At 52.9% G+C, this 24,562-nt stretch overlaps 2 long non-coding RNA genes and 1 other non-coding gene across 4 annotated transcripts; all 3 read right to left on the reverse strand.

The window, feature by feature from the left end:
- Positions 1-932: 932 nt before the first annotated feature.
- On the reverse strand, positions 933-17,791 carry LOC142065270 (uncharacterized). 2 transcript variants are annotated; one of them, XR_012663329.1, is made up of 6 exons: positions 17,767-17,791; positions 3,542-3,639; positions 2,417-2,506; positions 1,603-1,673; positions 1,188-1,321; positions 933-1,024 (listed from the first exon to the last, which is right to left on the reverse strand). It is a non-coding gene; the product is annotated as an uncharacterized LOC142065270 (long non-coding RNA). The 2 variants fall into 2 exon arrangements; XR_012663328.1 differs by lacking the exon at positions 17,767-17,791 and adding an exon at positions 4,217-4,301.
- LOC142065520 (small nucleolar RNA R38) lies at positions 3,707-3,781 on the reverse strand. Its single transcript, XR_012663442.1, has one exon. It is a non-coding gene; the product is annotated as a small nucleolar RNA R38 (small nucleolar RNA).
- Positions 17,792-21,857: 4,066 nt separating the features above from the next.
- On the reverse strand, positions 21,858-23,409 carry LOC142065271 (uncharacterized). Its single transcript, XR_012663330.1, has 3 exons — positions 23,339-23,409; positions 22,812-22,867; positions 21,858-22,525 (listed from the first exon to the last, which is right to left on the reverse strand). It is a non-coding gene; the product is annotated as an uncharacterized LOC142065271 (long non-coding RNA).
- Between the last annotated feature and the right edge of the window lie 1,153 nt (positions 23,410-24,562).

Raw genomic sequence — 24,562 nt, forward strand, 5'->3', positions numbered from 1 at the left:
GTCAGCTGGGGAGGAACGATTTACTGCAGAGATGGGAAGAGATATCCTGACTGTGAGCCAGGGAACCTCGAAACCCCCTCGAGCTCTCGGCAGGCTGCTTCCAGCCAGCTCAAATGAGCATTACAAAGGTTAGGCTATAAGCCTGTTTCAGATGTAATCTCTAGGCTGGAGCCCATCTTGTGTTCCCAGGTCTCAAATTAGCCTTTGTTCGCGCCAGAGCCACCTTACAATGGTACCGAGGCAGCATGTGCAGTCTGGATTTTTTTTTTTTTTAAATTCACAAGCACTCAGCAAACTGCTTTCATGACAAGAACCCAAACCTCCTCAAACGAGCTCTGGCCAAGCCCCAGCGCAGCCCACGCAGGTGACTGAACACGGCTCTCCGCAGCATCTTGACACGCAGGGCAGAAAGCACAGGTTTTCAAGCCGTGTGCTGTCAGAGCGCAGCCTCCTGCCAGGACCCCCGCCCAGCTCACGGGCAGAGCCGTTTGCGCACATCAGCACTACGACGCGCCCCCTCCCTTCCCATTTCAAAAAGGGAGGTTTTCGAGCCAAGGGTGTAGCCCAGCCCTGGAGTTAAGCACGCTCCATTTTAAGGGCCCTCCAGACAAGGAACCTGGTGGCAGCACTACTGCCTCTCACTTCTGCCTTATCTTCGATCTTCCAAACAGACCACAAGAACCATTTCTGCCTCCAGTCCCGGCTTAGCCCTTAGCAGTTTTGTCACATGAATTGCTTTTCTTCAACGTTCAGCATCTGCAGGCACTGAAGCCTTTAGGTATCAGGGAGGAGCAGGCTTTGCTATGAAGGGTAAAGCTCACACCTGCTTGAATCTCAGAAAGTGTTTTAACCCAAAATTCTTTCTACCTGATCAAAACCATTTCTGTTCAAGTAGATAACCTTTAAAAAAAAAAACAACTCAAATAACCAACTTCAATTGCCATGATTTTCCATAACTTATTTTATTCTGGAACAGAAAACAGCAGGGAACCCCTTTTTCCTCCAGCCAGCTGTAGATCAGGTCCTAGTGGAGAAGAGACAGTGTCAGAGCAAAGTACCCGTCAGCTGCAACGTTCCTGATTTGCACCGTTTAACCGAGAGTACGGGTCTCAGGAGACAACAACTTGCTCCCCGCCCAGCCAACGGCACTAGTACCCAAATCCTCTTCGGCTTTAGTGGGAACTTACCCACGATGCGGTTGCAGCAGCCACTGCGCAGTGAGGGGGAGCCTGGTTACGCGCAGGTGGCCATCTTACACTGTTTCAAATCACGTACCAGTGGCCGTTTGCAAGACCCACTCCAGGACAGCCTTCTGTCGCTTCTAGAGCGGGGAGACACCACAGAGCAATGCTGTAACCGCTTTCCTAAAAAGGTTTGTTCGGAAACAATTCCGGCCCCTCTCTATTCTCACAGCGTTGAGCAGCTTTTGCTTTTCCTGTTTATCACCAGGCTGCCTCTTCACTTTTCCCCCCCTTACTGCCTGAAAGCCAAAAGCCCCACGTGCTCTTCCCAGAGACAGGTCTTGGAACACATTTTTATTGTCAGAGCAACCATTCCGGCTGCTGGTTCGCAGTAGCATTCCCTCCCCTTCTGCATACCAACCTTGATTTCTTCAGGAAGTCCACTGTCATCAAGGTTGCCGGTTCAGCCTGTCAGTAAACGTTATTGATCTTCTGCAAACAAATAAAAATTCTGTTAAATAAAGCGTGAAATTATTCAGCACAATGCAGCTGTCAGCTACCTGGAGAAAAAGTGCTGTTAGATCGTGTGTATTCAGCGACTGTACATCACATGAGATAGAAACGCATTTCTTATCTGCCCTTCAGCCTGCTGTCGTGCCTCGCTGGAGAAGCAACTTAAAAGCTCTTCGCAGAACTAAACTGTGCTACGACAGCAGCAGCAGGCAGCGCTTGCGTCCCTGGCCGTACCTGGGCCCCGGAGAGCTGCCTGCTGAAGAGCCCGGGCGTACAGCACCGTGCTCGTGCTGCAGTTGCGCACCGCAAGGGCGGGAGGAAAGGGGACAGACGCTGCTTTTGCCTTACTGGTGCCACTCGTGTCATCTGAGCCTCTGCAAGGGGCAGGAGACCCGCTAAGGGGAAATACATAAGCCTCAGTGGACAGTTGTTTCTCCCTCACAGCTGAGTTGTCAGACAGGGATAACAGCACATCACAGGCTCTGCCTCCCTCCTGCCCTTGGCTATAGGAACTCCTCAAGTGCTACAGAATTACACAGAGCAACACCACCCAGATGCTGACCTGCCAATGACCAAGGTTCTTCCTGACCACTAGTACTGTCCCTGGTAAGCGTTCAATGACTAGGTATTCTGCTCAGCAGATGAGTCACGCTGCCTACAGATCTGACATATAATTAATAACTTGAAAACAAGCAGCATGCAATACTGAAGCATTCTCTTACCAGCCCGAAGCCCAGCTTAGCAGCTACCCTCTTGCCAAAGCTGACTTTGGGAGGCGGAACAACCCCAGGATTCTGCAGGATGGCTTCCTCCTAAATACAAATTGCATTGAACACTGTTAGCAAACATACTTCAAATAGATTGTCCGCTCATTTCTTCTGCACCCCTTCTGACAAAAACCACCACTGGGTCACAGAGCAAGAATCAGAAGAGGTTCTCCATTCAGAGAGGAGCAATTTTTGTCTCACAAACTTAGCACAGAAGAGACAAAGGACCATGTTTGCCAGTCAGCCATCTCACTCAGAGACAAGAAACTTGGGGAGGGGGATGCTATTTAAATCCCTCCTTAGAAAAAAACCCAAAACCACCAGCTCTGAGACTTTGGTGGTTTACACCCTCTGTAGCTGTTTCAAACAGGCATCCTCCTCAGCAGCACACAGAAACATCTTAATGCAACTCCCTCCTTCCACACAAGAATAATCCACTCATCTGGGATGTAAATTGTCTACAGATTTATCTTGAGAAATCCATTTAAGCAGCCATAAGACAGACATGTCCCTTCCAGGGAAGGATTCTTCAGGATGTGTCCTTTCTAGGATGACCCTTTGGTGTACGGCTACGGCACCTCCCCAGGCCCAGCAACCCGATCCAAGTCTGAAACTGTCCCAGCGCACCTCAGGCAGGCACACAGACCAATTATTCTTTCACTAGGTTTATTTCTGTGATGACCAGGACAGTTATGAGATGAGCTGTGTCAAGTGTCTCTGTAATGGGCTGTCATCCAATCCCTCCTACTTCTAACCCCTTCTACTCTTGCTCATCTCTGACTACGCTGACAAGTAGCTGCTCTACTGGGCACCAACAGTAAAATTCCCATTCATTCTGTGCTGCCTTTCAGCTCATGCTCCATGGCAGCAAAGGGCTGCACACTCCGGTGGCAGCTGCAACAAAGCTACGCCTTGATTAGCTTAATTATATTAATCGAGCCACAGGGCTTTTCTATCTCCCCCCAGGAGCCCCAGGGACAGAGAAGGATATCATCTGACACAGCAGAATGAATCTTGCTTCCACAGCCCGGCAACAGGAGAAAACTAGACTACGACAAGAGAGATGCCCATGTTTCTCACCGTCGTGCAGCTGGTGCGGGTTTAAAGTCAGCCCGGCGATGGAGGCAGCTTCCCCGGCAGGTGAGTGCTTCTGCCCCTGCTCGATGCCATGCCGCCTTCTGAAACAAAGGGGACGGGGAGTTAGTTCGCGTAACAGACCGTTTCGTTACCTTTTCGTCTTTAACGCTGAGCCTCAGAGTCATGCGTCCACAGAGGAAAGATTAATTTCAGACAGGGATAACTTTATCATCACCAGCTCAGCTTCCAGAGCAGCCAGCCCTGGTCCACGCGGGGCCATCCCAAAAACTCGAGGCCGTTCTTGCCCCCGTGGTTCCTCGGCCGGGCGCGTCTCGTCCGGCTGACACCCCGCCCCCCGCCCGCTCGGGTACCCGGCGCGGTGCGGTGGGCAGTGCTGGGCTCAGCCCGCCAAGCCCCGCTGCCTGCGGGGAGCTCCGCCGAGCCCCGGTGCCGCGCTGGTGGCAGCGCTCAGGCTGGGCCGCACCGCCATGGCGGCGGGGGGGGGGGGGGGGGCGGGCACGGTTACATCCCCACAGGCAGACATCGAGGCTTCGCCGCACCCCTACGGACAGCCGCGGCAGGCGCCCAAGAGCGCTCCGCTCCCCCTCCCGCCATCCCCGCGCCCCCGGGGGCCGCCGTGCCGGCGGATGGCTGGCGATGACGGCGCCCCTCACTCACCGCCCGCGGCCCGCCCGCCATGTCGATCCGCGGCGCCCGCGCTGAGGGCCGCGGGTGGGCGGGGCGGGCGCCGAGCCTCGCCGGGGGCGCGGGGGCCGACGGGAGCTGTAGTCCCGTCCCTCCGCGGCCTGCGGGGCCCGGGCCCGGGCTGTGCCCGTGGGTGCCCGGCGCTCCCCTGACAGGAGCTGCGAGCTGGGCCGTCTCCTTCGCTCCGTCCCGTGTTTGCGGGGCGCAGATGCCAACCGAGAGAAAGGCCAAGAAATAAGCGGGTGTCGTGAAGCGCCAGGGCCGGCCTCGGCTCTTGCAGGGGCCGCCGCCCCGCCGGAGGGCTCAGCACCCCGCCAGGGATGCCGTGGTGGCGGCGGCCTCCGCCACAGGGGCCCTGGGCCCGGGCGCCGCGCGCGGAGCGTTTGCGCCGTCATGCCGCTCGCTCATTGCGTTTATTCATTCTTCACGTGCCCCGTTTGCTGGGGAGACACGCGTGGCCGTACTTAGCACGCTAAATGCTTCAAAAAGCTGAACACGCGTTAGCTCATGTAAGAAGGGGCACGCTTCAAAAAGACTAATTAGTTGGAGATCGGGGATTAGTCAGAGATTAGTTAGTAAATATACGTGCCGTGCTTTGAATATGTGATGCTTCCAGTATGTCCCATGATGGTCCTTCACTGTTAGAAACTGCCATGAGCTCTATAGGTTCCTGTTTAGCTTATCAACAATAACAAAGTGTAAACAGAGCTGGGGGACGAAAAACAAGAACAGCTAATATCTACTTTCTTGCCCCAAAGCCTTATCCATCCTTGTGGTGAAAAGCTCTAGTGACTGGAAACGGAAAGCAGACAAACCCGAGTCTGAAAGCGGAGAAGCCAGAGTACAGATAAAAGCCCTGTATCAAACCAGGGTCACCCCTGAAATGTCTGAGAGCTGGGGGAGTCACAGTCCCTTGGGGCGTTTGAATCGAAGATGTGCCCGTGGGAAGTTGCCCGGTTCCCCACAGCGACAGCAGGAGCAAGCGTCCGACGCTGGCGTCCTGCGGCGTGGCCAGCTCGTCCGATGTCTGACCTGGGCTGCCGAGTCTGCGAAAACAGCACCTCGTGTTGTCCTAGGGAGAAGAGTCCCACGAGCTGGAGAGAAGCGCTGCTGAGGAGCTCCTTGTCTCTCCGCTCCTGGATTCCCTCCGATGGCTCCGTGCGGCTGCCGGCACCGGCCGGCCCTGTGCTCCGGGAGGCCCCTCTCCGGGCAAGGCAGTCAAGTTCCCAGGGAAAGGCAGCGTGACTTCATGTTTATTTTTAATTCCTGGATCTTCCTGGCCTTGTTCCTATTTTAGAACCTGATAGTTTGGGGTGTTTTTTCCAGAGCATAGATTTAACCCAACTCCTGAGTCCTTTGCTCTCCAGAATGGCTCATGTTGTTTCTTAAGCCTCTGTTAAATTAAAAGTCAACAGACTGCAAGATACACTTTTTTTTAAGTGGTGCAAAAAGGCTGTAAAGAGATACCAATATGCTGATAAAAATAAGCCGCTTCCAACACAAGTGGCTGACTATAAGGTCTTCCCAGCCCTCTGTGCCCTGCACTAGCTGCAGAAAGCCTAGCAGGCTGCCCTGGCAGGTTGGGCAGGAGCCTGCAGAGAGTCCCGTGCTCTGGTACGAGGACATGAGAGCTTCAGCGCCTGCCTTCCTTGCAGGAGCCTGTGGCACGGGGGTTTGGCCTGGTGGGAAGGAGGACGATGGTACAGAAGGGCAGTAATTAACACAGCCTTCATTGCAGTGGCCTTTGCTCTGTGAAGATGTGGCTGGCAACCTGCCTGACTGCTTTTAGCTTTCCAAATAAGCAAATACATAAAACTCCGCAACTAGAATTAGCCCTTTAAGTTCCCAAGGGACATAAGGTTTTTAAAATAAAACAACTAAAATCCCCCTCCCTTGTGCAGAGTTCAGATCCTGGAAGGAGAGAAGATGTAGGCTCAGATGTGCCAAGGGCTTTGCCACCATCTTGATTTTTTGGTTGGAAGCTGTTCAGACCATAGAGTAACTGTCGACTTGTGCCTATGAACGCTGAGCTCTGCAAGGTACCAAGTAATGAACTGACTCAACAATTAAAGCTTGGGAGAATAGTATGAGCTCAGTGTGCAGTAGATTGGCTGTAATTATTCATGGTTGGAGTCCAAAGATAATGTTTCCAAGCATATTTTAGAGCCAGAACAAAGACTCTGGATGAAGAGAGGTGGTCATCGCCTCATCCATGCCCACACTCTTAGAAATCTCTGCAACTTCCAATCAAGTTTTCTCAGCTCTTCCCTTTAGAGGGCGTCCATGTCACACACATCTTCGACGTGCAAACTTCGCCCGGGAGCTGCAGTACAAGGCACAGCCTCCCAGAGGTCAGCAGAACATGGTGGCTCCTCCAACGAGTCTCTGAACCTTCCTAGGGATGCAAGGGAGTTACCGTCTGGTTTGAGCAGTTCTGGTTGAACACATTCTCCTTCCTCAGGCAGTTGCAATGCTGCTCCCAAAGGCAATTTGGACATAATTTTGATAGATTTCCTGTGGCCAATCTCCATCAGTTACGGTATTTTCTTGCTCCAGTCTTTGAAAGGACTCCTCTTCTGTTGAGCAAGTAAGGAAAGCTATCAAAAGAGTATGGAGGACTACATGTGGACGTTCTGGGGCTGCTCCCCACTTCCTAACAGGGGATTACTTCCTCCAGCAAATCATAGGCTGCATTAAGCCCCTCTATTTCCACTTTCTCAAAGCACTTCAGCATCTGTCCTGTGAAGGCACAGCATTACCCTCTGCAAAGAAGTCTGAGCTCGGCTGTAGGGTATTTGGTTATCCCTAGAGCAGGTAGCAGGAGAACAGGCAGAATATGTGACAGAGAAGGGAAAGGTGGAAAGGCAAACAGAAATCAATGACAGAACGTCTCTAACTTTGGCTGGACTTTGATCCCATGCTTGAATTGAATGACAAGGTCTCCTCCCAGTTTCCCACCCATTTCCCCTCTTGGCTGCCAGTAAGGGCTTCCATGGAGAAACTCTCCATGCTTACTGATAGCAATTTGATTTCCTCTTGATTTTCCCTCTCTGCCTGTCCCAGTCCCACCCCACAGACAGGGTTCCACAAAGCCTGCAGACACAAAGCATCCGTTCGTTCAGAGATGCCCCGCTGTGGTTATCGTCTTCAACATATGGCTGGGGGGAGCAACCAGGGTATCTGAACACATTAAAAAGCGAGTCCCCCGTTGCTCACCGTGTCTGGCAGCCACCAGCCCCCTGCATGGCTGGAGCGTACGAAGCACAAGGAGAAGCCGAGGTGCAGGGGGTAGCGGGATTGATGCTCATCTCTGTTATATATGCTGTGTGAACAGCAGTGCACAAAGAACAGTCTCCTGGGGTACGGCTGGAGATCGTTTGCTGATATTTCAGGTGCCAGACTTCTGAGAGAAAAGATCTGTAGTGTTAAAAAAAGCCTGCCACGAGGTCCCAAATCTGGGTGCCTGCTGCTTCAAGCCAGTCCCGAGAAATGCCCGGAAGGCTCTTCGGAGCTCAGTGGCAGACAAGCAACATCTTCCCACACAGGACAAGGCACACAGCAAACAAAATGTCCTTCCCTTCTCCCAGCAGCAAAGCTCTTAAGCCTCCATTTGAAGTTAAATACATGCTTAATCCCATTCCTCCTCAGCATGTCCTGTGTGCTTATGTAGAATTTTAGCAGGCTCAGAAATGCTCTGCTGTAACTGGGGCCTGTCTAAAGGCCAAACTTTGTACACTGAATAACAAGACCTTTATCTTTACAGAGTATCTGTACAAAAAAGGGGTGGCTTTCCTGGGAGCATGGTGGTATCTGGAGGCAGGGCTATGGTATGGATTCCTGCAGGTGAAGAGCAGAGAAGGTCCTGATGGTGCCGAACAGCAGAAGAAATGGTGTCAGCCACTGACTTGATCGCTTCAGGTCTGATGTCCCAGCTAGGCAAAGTGACCATCTTGTCAAAGCTAGCCAGATTGCATTCACAGCTTCGTTCCTTGGAGGAGCTGATCAGAACAGAGAGCACACAACAAACTGTTCCGATTGCAGCGTGTGCATGGATAAATCCTGGGGCCAGACATCTGCACTTGTTGAACAATAGCAGTAGGAATCCAGCTTCTTCATGGACGAATATATTTAATTAAAATATATATCCTCGGAGCATACCCAGAGCTGGAAGATGTGTACAGCTACACAAATGCACTCAAAGATGGTAGGAGAAACTTAACTCTGTAAGGCTAGTGAAACCAGAGGTAAGGTTTCCATCATGGAAAATCCTGAAGGCCAAGCTAGGTAAAAAGCTACTGGAAATGGAGAGTTGACCTTGCTTTGGGCAAAGAGATAGATCCTCTCTGTTTTCTATGTCAGCCTGAGAGATGAAAGGCATGGTAAGCAGAAAGGGAGTGAGTTGGTATAAAAATAGCTAGGCAATATTAATGAGGAATTTCTCAGGTCTTTTATCAAAAGCAGTATTTCTGTTTGCCTGGGTTACTTGGCCAACCAGCCATTGATTGAGTCAACCCAATCTGCACTGTCGTATAAGCAACATTTCATCTATTTAGATACAAAAAAAATATGCTAGGCACGCGCGGAGCAAACAAGGATGTTCTTGCAAGTAATGAGCATAAGCTGCACAGAGGTCAAGTGGTTGTGTCAGAGTTGTGTTCATTTCTTCCTGCTGAAGACTGAGTGGAGAATTGCAAATGCCATATCTCTGGCTCACCTCTAGCTTCCCGTTGTTTATACCAGAGGAAGGAGATAATTGTTTTGAGATACTTTTACTAATAGCGGCTCTGCTACTTTCATTGCTTACTGGGAAAGAACATGTTTAAATGATGAAAGGTCACATTATTTCAGGTCCTGTTAGGTCATTTTTCTTGCCCTCATGCAGGGGGAGCAGGCTGAATGCTTCATTTGACCAAGTTCAAAGTGGTGAACTGAGGTCTCACTAGATTACAGAGGGCAGTCGATAAAAGCCTGCAGTGGTAAGAAGGTCTATTGAGGGCAGCCTCCTGGTCACATCTCCTTGAGGGAGCCCTGCGGCAGGGCATCAGACCAGGGGCCGTCCAGGCTCATGTTGTTTTTACAAGAGATGCCCAAAATGGATGCCTAGGAAACTACAAAAGCAGGGTGATTACATATGGTGCATCTCCTAGTACCCTACCAGCCATTTGAGGGGTGTGAACTTTGGGAGCCAGATGTCAGTTCAATGCCTCCACTAACGGGTTTTCTCTGGAATAGGTATTTTGGTAACTTTTTCTTCCATGAGCTCGCCCAGTCCCCCTGTGAACCTGTAACAGCCGCTCCCTCCGGTGGGGAGGACTTGCCCGGGTCAGCCTTCCTTTTGTTTGTTCTGTGTCTGGCTCCTGTTAATTTTGTTTGATGGCCCCAAGTTCTTGTACAAGAAGAAATAATGAATGGTCCTTCCCACCCAGCCTGCCTGTGTAGGCAGAACTTATGGATCTACTTATCTTTCCTTCTCTTCAGGCTCCCAAGTCTGATCTCTTCAGAATAGATCAAAGAGTGAGGGTAGCATTGTTTTAAACCACTAGTTTCCTATAGAATGCGATCTATCCACTTGCAGATAGCTTTCATGGTGTCTAAAGTGTCCCATGGATCAGCCCACGGTTGGCTGTATAAACATTTTCTCTACCCCACATCCTGCTTCCACAGCATGTCTCGTACTCACTTCTCTGTCCTTTTGCTCAGTCCAAACATCCTGCAAAAAGCCTCCAGCTCTCCTCGACAGCCTTCCTCACTCTTCCCCTCCGCCCCCCGCAACCTCCTCACCCTCTGCCAGGCTGTAAATAAAACTCAATGAGCCCAATGCAACCCCCAAATTCTTGCAGACCTGCTCACGAGGGAGAGACTCATGTGCCTCTCTGATTTAACCACCAGCACGTGTACTGCTGCTTTGCTGTTGACCTAATGCTTCTGCTGTTGCATAAAGGTCGGTCTGTCTTCAGCCATCTCTCCCCCTGCACGTTTCAGGCGCTCTCCTTTCTCCTTTCAGCTGTCATCTCGAGCAGCCTTGCTGCTGAAGGAGGTGGGCGGGAGAACACGCACCACGGGAGATGGCTGATCTTCCATAGCACTTGTGCTCGGGGATGGGAGAACTCTGCCGCGGCAGCATCCTCCTCCACCTCTCCTTGCCACATCACGGGGAGAAAGCTCCACCATGGCTGCCCAGCACATACGTGTGCACCAGCACCGGTGTGCGAGCTCTGTGGCTTGGGGGGTGCTGCTGGGGGGCTGGAGAGGGCGGCTGTGTGGTGGGAGCTGGACGTACACCCCTCTATCTAGCAAACGAGGGGCTGTGCTTGCTGGCACTCCTCCCCCACAGACACACAGCAGAGCCTGCAGAGAGGGAGCTGCTGCAGCTCGCTGGTCTCTGGGTAACCCCCTTCCCTGGTGGCTGCTGGGGCATGACTGAGGCTTAGGGCGCGTTGTGGGGGTTCCTTCTACCAGGCCAGCTGTGGGGCAGGCAAACTAAGGCAGGGGTAACCAGGACAGCGTGGGTGGTAATGTCTCAAACCACAGCACCTGATCTAGCAGAACTTGTGTGCGAAGGGCTGCTGACTTGGAGCAGCTGGCAAAAAAGTAAAAACAATCCCCCCCCTGCCCCAATAATTATTTAAACATTGTAAAGCTCTCTGTAAATGTTTAAAACAACAACATAGTTGGGAGGGGAAAGAGGAAAGACAAACAAGTTTGCTGTTTCAGCTTTGCAGAAACAGATCTTAAGTTTTGGCAGGGTTTTATTCATCCAGAGGATCCAGCTGCCAACGTACTTTGGGAGGCTCCAAATTCATAATTGCTTCCCTAACATCTTCCTCCAAGAGCTGCAGCTTGGCACAGGCGCCACCTTTGATGTCTGCGTTTGGCCAGCACCTCATGCTGTAGGATCCCAGTTCATGGCCAGGGCATCTACGCCGGGGGTCAGTGGCTGTGAGCGCTCCTGATGATGTGTTTCTTTCCCAGACCTAAGGTTCACAGTGGTCAAAGCTCAGCAGGAGCCAGGGAGCTCAAAGGAGCAAGGTGCTGCGGGCAGGCTGACTGCTGGGGTGCCCTGCCTGCACGTGAGCAGGGCAGGAATTGGGAGCCTCTCTTTCCTCTGAGCACCTCTCAGGAGATGGGGGCTCCCAGTTGCCAGCCCCCTACCCCTCTTTTCTCATCTGCACCTGGTGCATTACTGCAGCAGAAACCCTATGTAATTCCTGTTTAAATACACAGCTGGCAACACAACTTCTACTAATTCAGCTTTTTACTGTTGAAGAGCCGGAGCTGTATCCTGGTTTGGCTGCCGGCTGAGAAGGACTTGGTCTGAAGCCCTGGGTATTGCAGGCTGCTGGAGATCAGTGGCTGCTCTCCAGCCTCCATGCAGATCTGACACGCTGCGTCCCAGATGCCAAACCCTGGAGCATCTGCCCTGGAGCTGGACCATCGCCTGTGTGTGATCTCAGGGGAAGGGGGCATCCTTCTTAGCTTGGGGGAGACTTTGGGCTGGGAAAATGAGGGTGTATATGTGAGGAGGATATATAGGAACAAGGTCTCTTGGGAGCAGAGTAGGTCCTGAGGTCTCAGCTGGTCACCAGCCCCCAGTCAGGACTCATTTCAGCCCAGTCTCACCTGCTCTGCTCCTGCCCAGCCTTGTGTTTGCCCCGGTCTCCCTCCGGCCCAATCCTGCTCAGCCCCATGCCCAGCCGTGGGGTATATATCACTTCAGCACCCATAGCTGGGTAGTTGCTCTCTGCTGTTAGTTGCTTTGGCTGGTGTGTGCAACCTGTATTGCTGTAGAGATGTGCTCTGATCTGCTGTATTTGCTCTACAGTCTCTAGAATTAAGTTCCTGCTTCAGCTGCTCAGTCTGGCAGTAGTGCTGAGCTGTCTCCTGAAGATGCTGTTTCCAGAGCAGCCTGGGTACCTGTTGGGTGGTTTAAGAAGCTGACCTTGCTGCTGCTGGCTTGTGTGTGGCCGTACCTCTGTGCAGATACAGGAGGGAAGAGGTATGCAGTGGTTCCTCATACAGCCAGTCCCAGCCTGGCTGTTGCTGCTTCTGTTGCTGGAGTGACCTGATCCAAATCAGAAAGACTGAGCTCGGCTGGGCTGGCTTAGCTCTTGAGCAGGGCTCCTTCTGTTGCCTGGGGCTTCGTGCAGTTTGGTGGGAGAAAACCCTGGTACTACTTTCAACCAAAGCCTGAAGAGTGATGTGAGGGATGGGCCTGCTTACCTGCTGTGCTGCCTTCCCAGAGTCCTGCTCTGGTTAAATCGGTAACTGCCCACGGACAGCACCTGGGAAGGCTCTTGCTGGGGTCTCCTTTGCTTTTCCAACTTCAGCCAGCTCCTGTGCAGAACCTACACTGAGATAAAAGAGACCGACACAGTGTGAAACCTTCCTCCGCTTCAGCAGATGGTGTTTGTGACAGTGGACTTTGCCTGTGTTGTTATAACAGCAAGGCCTGGTCTAGCCAAGGAACGGAAGGATAAGCTGCGGTCTAGTCTCGCTGAGACTGGCTTGCTATGTAAACCTGGCCTGAAAGCCTGGATCACAAATAAACTCTTGTTTTTTCAAGGATCAGACTTTTCTGCCAGCTTCAACTTAGAAGATAAAGTGCTGTCATGACTTGCCTGCAGTCAGTAGCTCTATTCACTCTGCAGCATTCACGGCAATCTCCTGGGACTCCCAGTGACTGAGGATGTGATGTGTGTTGCAATGTGACCTTCGTGTTACCTTCACATAAAAACTAAATGCATCTTAACTGGGGTTAACCTGGTGTCGCTGCCTGAGGCTTTAGCAGATCAGTGCTACATCTGTCCTAGCTGTGAACTCTAAATGTTTCATGCCTAAAAATTTTAACGGTTGCAAAAACAGTGCCCCTACTTGAGCGAACTGCTGAGATGGTGGGAGTTATTGGCTGGTACTGCTACTGACTGAGCCTGTTCCAGCATGTCCTGCTAAAATGATGTACTGAGAAGGTATAGCTGAACCTCCATCAGGCCCATCGCTGCCAGGCTGAGAATGCCGAGCACTAACTGCAATGGGTGCTTTTAAAGTAAACCACAGAATCAGTCAGGGTGAACAAGAAAAAAGCATATTTCCTTGGTATTGTCTGAAGGCTGCCTTCTGCATCATGTCTAAGGGTGCATTCTAGTTACCAGCAAAAACCAGGTGTTAGCTAGTATAAGCCTTCCAAGAAACTGGGTTACCAGTATTCCTGACCACATTCTATCTGTCACGTTCAAGATTCGAGCAAACACACAGCAAGTGTTGCTCCTTCAGCTGGAAGGGCCAAGAAACTGTATGCCCTGAGGCTGCTTGTGTGTCTCAGCTGCTCCCAGGCCTCCAGAAAGCCTTTCCTCGTTCCCTTCTGGCTATCTTTGACCACCTCTGGGTTCCCGAGTAATGCTGCTGCTCCCGAAGCACTGCTGTAGCTCTCCCTGACTGCATCAGCTACCTGAGCTGCTCTGCTTACTCCTCCCAATAACCAGAGACTCTGTACATCAGTATTTAACCTCCTTCGGAGAACCTGCTGAGCCACAGCAATCTAAGAAGAATCCCATGGGCATGGCAGAGACAGTTGCAGGCTTGTCTGGTGTTTGGTTAATACCTAGGAGAGATGTTAACCTTCATGGGGAGGGTTATGTACCTCTGTCAGCTCTGCTGTTCAAGAATGCAGTGGTCCTGTGAATGCAGGCACCCCCACCTGCAAGTCTGAGACCCAGCTCAGCTCATGCAACCCCTGTGTGCGTCGTTCCTTGCTCCTCTTGCTCTGATAGCACCAGGCTTTCTCACAGCTCCGGGGGACAAACCTCACTTAGCCCTGACAAGCCTCAAAAGCTCTTTCACAGTAAGCCATGTGTGAACTCAGCATGTCCCGTATTGGCACCATCCACCTGCTTCCATCCTGCCTGGGCACAACAGGCCTGGACAAGCAGAAGAACACTGGGCATGGTTGGACGTGGATGCCGGGGCTGGGGGCGTTCAGCCAGAGTGCACTCTATCCACAGCGCTCTACCCTCAGCTAAAGAGATCTCTCTTTAGCTCCTTGTTAACTTAAAGCTTTCAGAGCGGTACCGTATGGATGCTCTCATCATGTTCATTAGTCTCTGTCTGAGCCCCCTCGCACTGCAAAAATCCCTGGAGGGGCCGGGCTGGAGTGGGATGGATTTTGCTGCAGCTGAGCTCTGGTAGTTTTTCCCCTGGGGTTTCAAGAAGTTTCATTCCACCCATGAGAAGTGCCAGGCATCAGGGGAAGATTTGTTTCTTGGCAGCTGTTCCCGTTTTGCTCTAGAAAACAGATGCTGTGCTAGGAATGCACCGTGACTAAAATTCCTCTGGGCTGCTCAGGTCAAATAGCAAATAGCAGCAACAGGGGAAACGGGGGGCAGGAGAGCAGCGCTGCTCAGCAGAGAGAAACAGGAGGGCAGAGCCCTTTCCTTTCCCTTTCATCCTCTGCCGAGGCCAAGAAGCAGGAGCTGAGCAGTTTGAGGGAGAGGAGGAAGCTGGGGGTTAGCAGGCTGCCTGCCTCCCCCCTCTGGCAGCCATACAGCACAGGCATGCACGCTTGGCTCTGCCTGTACCTGCTCTGAGGAGCTCTGGCATTGTCAGCCTCGTTGCTTTTGTGGTGGTGTCCAATCTCCTTGGAGAACAGACCACGCTCTCTCCATTTGTTTTGCAGAGGGCTCAGGGAAGCTTTCAGGATCAGAGGTTTAAAGAAAGGGGTGTGATAAGTGGTGACAGTTTGGGAAAAACACAGGCAGCAAAAGGTCTTGATACTGTCAGAGAACATGACAGGCAAGTTCACAGCCCCTGCAGGCCTTTAGCTTCTTGTTTTCTTTTGCCAAACAGGGAGAGCGGTGCTGTGTGGTACGGAGCTGCAGGCGGTGACCCTGTGGCAGGCGGGGCAGCGCTAGAGATGCTGAGAGCAAAGCAGAAAGCCTAGGCAGGGGCTGGGATGGGGTGGGGGGGGTGGCCTGCAGGGGCTAGGGAAGCTGGGTGCCTCTTTTCTGGGGAGGATGCCGTGAGGCATGTGGAAACTCAACTTCTCCAGTGTGCTCAGCTCTGTCTACTGCACCCTGCATGCTAAAGTTGCTCTCAGGGCATCTGCTCCTGCTGCCCAGGGGCTGCCAGGGCTGCCAGGACCTCTGGGGCTGGAGAGCGGAGGGGAGAGGTGCCGGCAGCCCAAAGTCTGCTTCCCTGCCCTTCACAGCTGAAGGTGCTGGGACTGAGGGTCGGGCCATGCCTGCCCAGCGAGCCCCGGGTGGGTGGTGAGTGCAGCCTGGACACAGCCCTAATGCTCCAGCCCCTCGACGCCACTACAAAGTGGGTCGCCCCATCAGAACAGTCCTTGCCTTGTTCCCAGACTAAAAGAAGGGGTTGTGTGATAAAAAACTGCAGCTGGTCTCTCTAATCTCCCACCGGTGTCTGCGTTAACTGTCAAGACAGTGACTGCCTTGATGCTGGGCAATTTTTTTCTGTGCACGCAGCCAGCTAATCAATTAAGTTTCTCAGCAGCTTCCTCCAGCATTCAAGCGTGGAGGGTGGAAGGAATTTGTTATTCTAGGCACTGTTGGAAAGGCATGAACTGTACTAAAAGCAAATTGGTTGCGCTTTCCAAGCGCTGACACTCTTCACTCACAGCTTGGCTTTCTGGTCCCCCCCCCGCTCTCCTGAGCTCCTCTGGGTGCAGCCCTGGTCCAACCAGCTCAGACAGAGCCGGGGCCTGAGGCACATCTGCTCAGCACTACGCTGCACCCTGCTGTGGTGGGGCTGGGCGTTCGGGGTGCTCCGTGTCCCAGGCAGAGGCATGGACGTTTGCCTTGGGGTAGAGTCTTTCCACAGCAGATCGGTTTGACTGTAGAGGGATTAATGCGGCCGGGCTGCCTCTCACCTGCTTTCCCAGCTGTAGCTGGTACAAGCTAGCGGGGCTGAGTACCACGCTGCAGTTGTGCAGACATGCCGGGGCAGGTTGGTTCGTCCCTTAGCTTAGCCCTCTGCTAAATAAATATTCTCCCTTGATGCTTTTTTCCAGGCACTTGCTTTTTTTTTTTTTTCTCTTTTTCCATCTTGTTTTCCTCCTCTTCTGCTGCTCTTCCTTGCCCTGCCCAGGCGTGGTCCCCTGCGTATGGGAGGGAGACGCTATGCGATGTATTCACATCCGTCCCAGTAACCTCGGGCTTTGTGGAGCTGGGCACTGGGCTGAGAAATAGAAGTGGAAGGATCTTGCAGGGCGGGTGGAGGCACCAAGAAATGTGGAGTATTTGGGGTGATCTTGGGAAGATTTATGGATGACTGAGAGGAACTGCATCTCCTGCCAGTTCAGCTACACTCTGGCTCTCTGCTAGTGGGAGCGGGGATGTTTATGTGTGTTTAGCAGTGCAATGTCTTAAGCATGAGAGCAGCAGGATTGCCGGAGTCAAGAGGGCCGCAGAGGTTTGCTAGGAGCTCAGCCAGTTGTGTAAAACTCCTTACTCCCCACACTTCAGCCTGTCAGGATACGCACACGCGTCCTCCCAGGCCAAGGAAAACTTGGCCCAAAGCGGAGCTGCTGTTGTGGTGTTGGCTGGGCAGCCGGTGGGTAAGGATGGGCACAGCTTGAATCCAGCCTGGCCTGGAGGTGGACAAGGTCTTTTCCACTAGGTGCTGCCTGGCAGCCTGGGTGATGCCTGCTTAAAGGCTTCCCTGCGGGCTCGTTGCCCCAGCGTGTCATCCTGCTTAGAAATCTCAGCTGGGATGATAAGGAGGAACTGGGTGGAGGAAATGACCCATGCTTTCAGAGGGTTATCGTTATGAGCGAGAGGACTTCAGCCACCTCTGGTCCTGTTCTCTATGGCAAGATAGCCTGGTGCTGATGGCATTGCTTCTGTAGGATAAATCCCATAGATGTTCTGCTCAGGAAGTAATTTGGTGAACCAGGAAAGAGAACCCAGGACGCCTGCTACCAGTCTTCTTTCCAAGCCGTTACACAATACTACTCTGGGGTTAACAAACTAAAAACATCTGGGAATAATCAAAGCTATTTATGCTCTGGGAAAGCATGGCTGGAGAGAGTTTGAAGGAAGCAACTTGAAAGCTCAGCATTGTTAAAAACAGTCTGGAAGGCCTGGAAATTAAAACTAGGGTAACATCTACAAAGAGTGAGGAAGTATCAAGAGAAGGATCTAATATCCTCTGAGGAACAGAGAGGAGGCAGAATGAATTGTAATGCTCGAGCCTCCACTAAGCTACAGGGCATTAAAAATTGCTTTGGAACAAACAGACCTGCCTTTCCTGTGGTTTCCACTGGCAGGGGAGCAGAGGGAAAGACCAGGGGTCTGTTTTGAAAACAGCCTAGGGAGTGGAAGTATGATTCAATGACAGATAATGGCAATCCTCCCAAAGCCCGGTTACGCCGATGCAGAGCCCGCAGTGAGCGGTAGCTGCCGGGGCTGGCTCTGGGAGGACGTGGGGCACACGGCGGAGGTTCGGGGCCAAACTGCACCCCTGGCAGGGTGCCACCAGCCAGGGCACAGCTGCGGCAGGGAGGAACGTACCTTGCAGGCTTTGCTTTCCAAGCGGCGGGACGCGTGCTTGGGCTGGCCGATGGCATCCGGAAGGGGAATGGGGTGGATCGTGGCTCCCAAGATGTGTTCCCCACAGAGGGTGACGGTGCCTTGCTGCCTCCCGCCGCGGGGAGCGTGCTCGGGCCTCCTCTCAAAAAAACCCATCCTCTGAGCCTGGTGGATAATCCAGGGCCAGCAGCTGGAAACACTGGCCATAGGGGTGTGCAGCTGGCAGCGGGGACCGTGGTGCTCCACGTGCTGGCTGAGCTACCTGCAGCACTGAAGCCGCTCCTTTTGCAGGAGCCTGGGGAGCTGCTTCCCCAGAGTGACTCAGAGAAAAGCCAAGGGAACCAGCTCTCATCAATGGAAATCCCCTCTTTTAGCATCACTGGGGAGGCAAGTCTATTGCTGCGAAATCTCACTTCTGCTGATTTATGGAAGCTTTAATCCTGAAGAGCCTCTCTCAGTGCTTTCCATTCCCTCTTCTACTCCTTTACATCTCCTCCTGCTCCTGCCCGTGGCTGGGGATGTGGTGCAAGCCCCCAGCATCTCCAAGAGATGGAAAAGCAGCCTGGGAATGAGGAGGGTGGGCACACTGGAGGAAGGTCAATGGGAAAACCAACCACCGCAGGAGCCATGGAAATGGTTAAAGATTTGGGGAGCCCAGATCTGCCGCATCTTCTGTGACAATCTGGCCTCCCCAGCATCCTCGTAAATGAGCAACTGCATAAGCCTCACACTCTATTATTGCTACGGAGCATTAGAGTCTCTCATTTAGGATAAACATTCTCATCTCCAGCAGAGCATGAATAACATTAAATGAGATAGTTAAAATGTTTCAGGCCAATTATAGCCCTGGTGTAACTTCGGCAGAGTTACACCAGGGATTAATTTGATCCGGAGAGTTCTGCCTCCTGTTCTGAACTGGGATTCCAGAGCGGGTAATTACATCCTGCCTCTCTGCACTTCCTCTGGAGTTTTAATTGGGTTGAATGGACCAAATCCGCAGCAAGTGTAAATCAGTGTAATTGAGCTCTCTCTGGAGAGGAATCCTGCTGATTTATACCCTCAAATCTGGGCCAGCCTTCTCCCTTTCCTCTCTCTGCCCGGCTCCAGGTGCCTGGGGGCTGGAGGCTGCCCAGCAAAGGGCAGCATGGGCTGAGGCTGGTGCAAGGAAACCGCCCCGACCCAGCACCAGCCTCCCTGCAAAGGACTCATCTTCTGCTCTTTTCTTCAGAAAGTCACGATATTCCCACGGCGAAGGCCGAGAAGGCTCTGCCCTGCCTCTCTGCTGTGTTAGTGCAGGCCGGGTCTGCTCTGGGGTGCAGGCAGCCCAGCGTGGGTGCACAGCCGCCTGCACCCTGCCGTACCTTCTGCTGGGAAACCCGCCACCCCGATCGCATGCCGGGGGGACCTGCCCTCACCTCCCGGCCTGGACCCCAGGCCGGGCTCCTTGCGCGCTGAGACAGGCAGCTGGACTGTCTCCCTCTTCCACTTCCCAGCCCTCTCAGTAAATCAGCATTAATGAGGGACATTTGACCCTCTCTTTCCCTGAACAGCCTTAAGAGGCATTTTTGTTCCATGAGATAGTAAAGCAAGTTGAGGCAATTTCCTCCCCTGCTTCTACTGTAGTTTTTTGTGCGTGGTTTTTTTTTTTTTTTTTTGAGAAAAGGCAAAGTTGCAGGGCACAAGCAGCGTTTAGGATGCCTCAGAAGCGGGAGCAGAGGAGAGACAGCAGTGTCTGATGTGGAGGGGATGGAACAGACAGGCCAGTCGAGATGGGGTGACCCCAGTCCTGGCCCACTTGGTCCGTCAGAGCGACCATGTGTGCAACCGAGACAGGCGGGTCAGAGCTGGGAAAGTACACTCGCTGGCTGTAATTAGGAGTTTAATTGCGAGGTGTTATCTCACCAAGTTGGAGCCTATACAGAGCCATATGTCCTCCATAGCCAACTCTATACAGGGGCATCAGTAGAGAGAAGAGTGCTGGGAACGGCCTCCCTCACAGATTTCCAGGACTTTCTGCTGCTGTGTGGTCCCTTTCCCTTCTCACAGAGCAATGATGAAAACAGTCAGATAAACCCCAAAGAGCTGGTCCCGGCAAGGCTTTGCACCTTCCTCGGGCTGCGTGGGACTGCTGGTCCCACGGCACCTCCACCGCTCGCCGTTTCATTTCTCTTTTGATTTTTCCCCATGTGTATTTTAATGGGAACAGAGATGGAAAGAAGAAGGACAGAGATGTCACAATCCTTCCTTCCTCCTCAAACAAACGGCGTCTCCTCAGCGGGATCATGACAGCAGGACCGTGATGGCGGGACCATGTCCTTCAGCCTCCTAGCCCTGCGCATCCCCTCCCTCCGAGAACCACCAGCGACACCGCGCCCGGCCTGGGAGGCCTGTCACTACCGATTCCGTGTTTCTCATAAAGCGGAGGGTGGTTTTGGCCGGCAGAAAGGACGCAGTTAACGAGGGTGAGTTCCCACTCCCACCCACCAAGGGCCTTCCGGGACCATCACAAATCTCAGCGCAGACAGCAAACACCTCATTGCGGCCAGCAACCCTCACGCAGCCGCTCGCTACAGGCAGACTCGCCTGCTCTTAGCTCAGCTGCTGGCTGCGGCTGATTGAGTAAATAAAGAACATTTCTCACGAAATCCACCCTCTCAGAAGTCCCCAGGCAGACAGTTGGCCTTTCCGTGGCTCAGGAAACCTTTATCCCCCAAATCTACAACACCCCCGTGCAGTCGATATAGCAAGCGATGTTTGCACACCCAGGTTTGCAGTACCATCACCCTCTTCCCAGCAGCACTGTGGCATTTGCAGGCACCGTTTCCAGCTGGTCCCACTTTGTCCTTTCTGGGATTTTTTCGTGCTAGTACAGATGGGGAGAAAAGTCAGAGCTGCTGATGGTAAGGTCCAGACTGAAATCTGGATTTTCCCTAAAGCCCAGGATGACTGTGCCTGGGCTAACCCTGCAAACTGAGGGTCCAGTCGGCTACCCTCGGCGGGTTACACCGGGCTCTGCTCCTAGACTTCGGGGCTATCATAGCTCCAGCATATGCACATCTTTTTGGGGTCCTCTCCAACCTGTTCTGACCTTGCCTGAATGCAGATCCTCCTCATTGCCCATCACCACCTACCCAGAGCTGAACAGCCTCAGCCCTGATGCCTCCTCTGCAGCTAAGCCCCTGACCTTTATTCTCCCTTAAATCAATACATAAAAGCCATGCTACAGCAATAGCAGCATGTCAGGGGAGTCCAGGTGATTTATATCATCTGAGGAGCTGATTCTGCTTTTGAAGCTTCAATCCGGATAAGCTTTTGTCTTTCCAGCTCCCAATCTCTCTGTGCTGCCTTCAGCGCATGTACATTGTATTCATCCCCTGACCCCCCCCGTCCCAGCATTATTGACTCTCCATCTTGCTTTTGATATGCTATAAAATGAAGGCAGATCCAGGTAAAACAGCAGTTTTATTCCCCCTGATCATAATATTTCCTTTATGAAAAAGAAGAAACAAAATTGTTTAAAGTGAGTTGAGGTTGTAAAGGCTTAATTAAAAAGCTTCAGGGGAAAAAAAAATCTATTAGGAAGACTCTGTAGGCATTTGTGACAGTCTCACTGAGGAGAACAGCGCTGCTGGGAGCTCTTGTCTGTGTGTCTGGCCTTACGTCGGCGGTGGGAAGGCCACCCTGCAGCCCCGGGATGGGGAGAAGGTGCTGCCGTCAGCCGGGAGCATCCTGGGCAGGAGCCACATCCCGGGCTTCCCCACGTCACTGATCGGCCGCTCTCCTTGCCCCATCGCCGTGGCCTCCCGCGGTGGTCGGCTCTCAGAAAGGAGCAAACAGCCTGGTCGGGGTGCAAAGGCGTGTATTTGGCACTGAAAATTCATGCCTGCCGTGACGAGGCCGGCGCAGCTGCGCCTGCAGAAAGGATTTTGCTCTGCAGCTACTTCACCAAAAAATCAAAGACCTATCTCCTTCTGCCTTATATGTATTGGCAAAAGCTTTGGGAACTGCTTTTTCAGGTAGGTTGAAACTGATGTTTGCAGGTCGCTTTCAATAACTGGTCAATACACGCTGATAGCTTTTCCCATCAGAACATTTATTTTTCCAACAGGACACCGAGTTCTCAAACAAATGAGGGCTTGCACAAGAAATCGTCTGCCTCAGTTTGGCAGCAAACAGAAAACAGGGATATTTTTCTTTATTCTAAAACAAAATTTTTGTGGCTAAATAGAGCCAAAAATATATCTCCCCCCCACTCCTCCCAGACATGAGACATCTCCGAATGCCGAAAGCAACTCTTCCCCTCTGCAAATGGACCAAATAAACCCAGCACGAAACTGGTGCTTAGTAGAAACAGATGCGCCTCTAATGCTGTCATCTACAGCAAGCTGCGTCTGCAAACCGATCTTTTATTAACGTATTTGTAGAGATGGGGAAGCTGCAGAGGGTGTGCGGACCCCACCGCCGGCAGCAGGAGGCCTGAGCGCCCCGTGCCCGCTATGGCTTGCAGAGGGCATCGCCGTGGGGCTGCCGGCCACTCCCCAGGGCTCAGCCTTAAAGGCAGGCAAATTTCTATTCTGCACCAGCATTTAGCCCGGTGCCTGGTCCCCGCTGAGCTGCGAGAGGGGAGCTGGCACGATGTGGGTTTGTCGGCGTGCAGGTCTGTGTCGGGTTGTTTTGCTGGGGCTTTGGCTATGTGCTGAGGCTGGGATGTGCTGGGTGCCAGGTGCAGGGCACAGGGGAGCTGCAGGAGGAGGAGAAATCACGGTTAATCGCTTCCTGAGAGCTGGGAGAGGTGAGGTTATGAGCCTTGGGGGATCTGCCTAAGGGAAGGCAGGGCAGGGTGAGTCCCTGAGCTGCCTGTGAGCATTCAGCAGTGCCTCGTATGCTGGGGGGGATTAGGAAACACAGCCCTGGCTTCCATTCCCCCCCGAAACCCATGCACGTGCCTCAGCCCAGGCCAGTGTCCCCTTACCCTCGACACCAAAGGCTTCCTCCTGGGGCCAAGGCAGCAGCGTGGGTTGCCCTACCTTTGCTGGGAGCCGCAGATGGACAGCCTGGAGCCGGGCCTCACTCCCCAAGGTCACTGTGCAGGACACAAAGCCACATCAGTCCCAAACCCCCACGCCACATGCACCCCATCCCCACCCCAGCTGGACCAGCACCGGCTCTGCTGCCTTTTCTGTCCCTACGAGATGCTCCTGGCATCCAGGCAGCAGGTGGGAGGCCGCAGAGGAAGGGCTGGATGTGCCCTCACCTGGGAATGGGGCTGTTATTGAAAATGCTGGAAAAATGGGCTTTTCCCTTCCAATCAGGCCATTTCAGGCTCTAATTTGCTTCCCCCAGAGCGAGCCACTTTTCTACAGCCTTCACAGCCTCATCAGTAGACAGAGACCTATAAACCCTGGGTGAAACATGAAGAAACCATCATTAAAATGCTCATGGGGTCTGTGAGCAGGGCAGAAAGGTAAAGACCAAGCTTTTTACCCCAAGCTAGTATTTTCTTTCCGTAATTCCCCCAAAGCTGCATCTATCCTAGATAACCGCAGCACCCCACCTGGCTTTTACTCCGAAGCGGTGTTACGTGGCGCGAGGGTCAGAGCCAGCCTCTCTCCTGGTCTCGTCCTCTCCCTCGGGGTGCCTGAGGACAGAGGAGAAGGGGTGACCTGTGGGCAGCCCCCAGGCAGCCTGCAGGCAAATTGCTCTGAAACCTTGCCCTCAGTAGGAGCAGAGCCTCTGGACTAATTGGGGAGTTTAAATGAAAAGCATTAACTTGCTGCAAGCAAGGACGGCTTTGCATGAAGGAGCTGAGCCCTCGGTAACAACAAAAACCTCCTTTCCCGTGTGCCCGGGCTCTGCCAGGCAGTGTGCAGAGGGCAGGCGTGAATGTCCCTTGCCGGGGGACCAAGCACCTCAGCTCAAGTCCCACAAGGCATTGCTGCGGCACAGTTTAGCCTGGAATATGCTGATTTTAGCCAACAATTCTCTTTCTCCTTTCTGTCAGAAAATAAATAAATGCATCAAGCAAGCCCGCCATCACGCACTCTCTCCAAGCAGCTGTCCCTTTATCATGGCCCAGCCTTCCCCTGGGCTTTGGAACTGGGTCAGTGAGTGATATCCAGCAGCGGCTGTTTCCCCCTGAAATCCATAGAAAGCAGATGTGGCCCCTGGGTGCTTCTGAGTGGCTCAGCTTTGCCTTTCCCATCTCAGCCAGCCTGGAGCGGGGTGGCCGGTGGAGCCGGCGATGCCCAAGCACAACCCTCAGAGGGACCCGGGGCTCTGCCAGCAACACTTCCCTGCATCCCTCTGCCATGCCAGTGCTCATGGCTTTGCATCTTGGCTATCTGGTAGGGACTGGATGTCTTTGAACCTCGATTCCCTGCCAAACTTGGCTGAAAAAAACCAGCAGGCTCGAAAGCTATGTGGGGGAGCAGCCACACGCGTGCGTGCATGTCCACACACACAGAGAGCGTGATTGCACAGGGCTTATTGCCTCTGTGAACCAGGCAGAAGAGGGAGCAGCTTCATCCTGTGATTCTCACCCTTGCTCTGCTTTCAGTATTATTCTCTGCCTGGTTACACCTGATGGTAAAGGGGAATTTGTGCTCGATGGGTTGGGCACCAGGTCTTGGGACAGAGCTCGTCTCATCCTCGGGAATGTGGCTGAAGCAAGTCCAGGAACCTCTTTAAGCTGCCAAGGGAGCCCTGCAGAGATCAGAGAGGTGGGTAAAACCCACCCCCACCTCCAGATACCCAGCTGGCTTTTCCACATCTGAAGCAC

This window comes from Phalacrocorax aristotelis, chromosome 16 (genome assembly GCF_949628215.1).
Source record: "Phalacrocorax aristotelis chromosome 16, bGulAri2.1, whole genome shotgun sequence".
Lineage (NCBI taxonomy): Eukaryota > Metazoa > Chordata > Aves > Suliformes > Phalacrocoracidae > Phalacrocorax > Phalacrocorax aristotelis.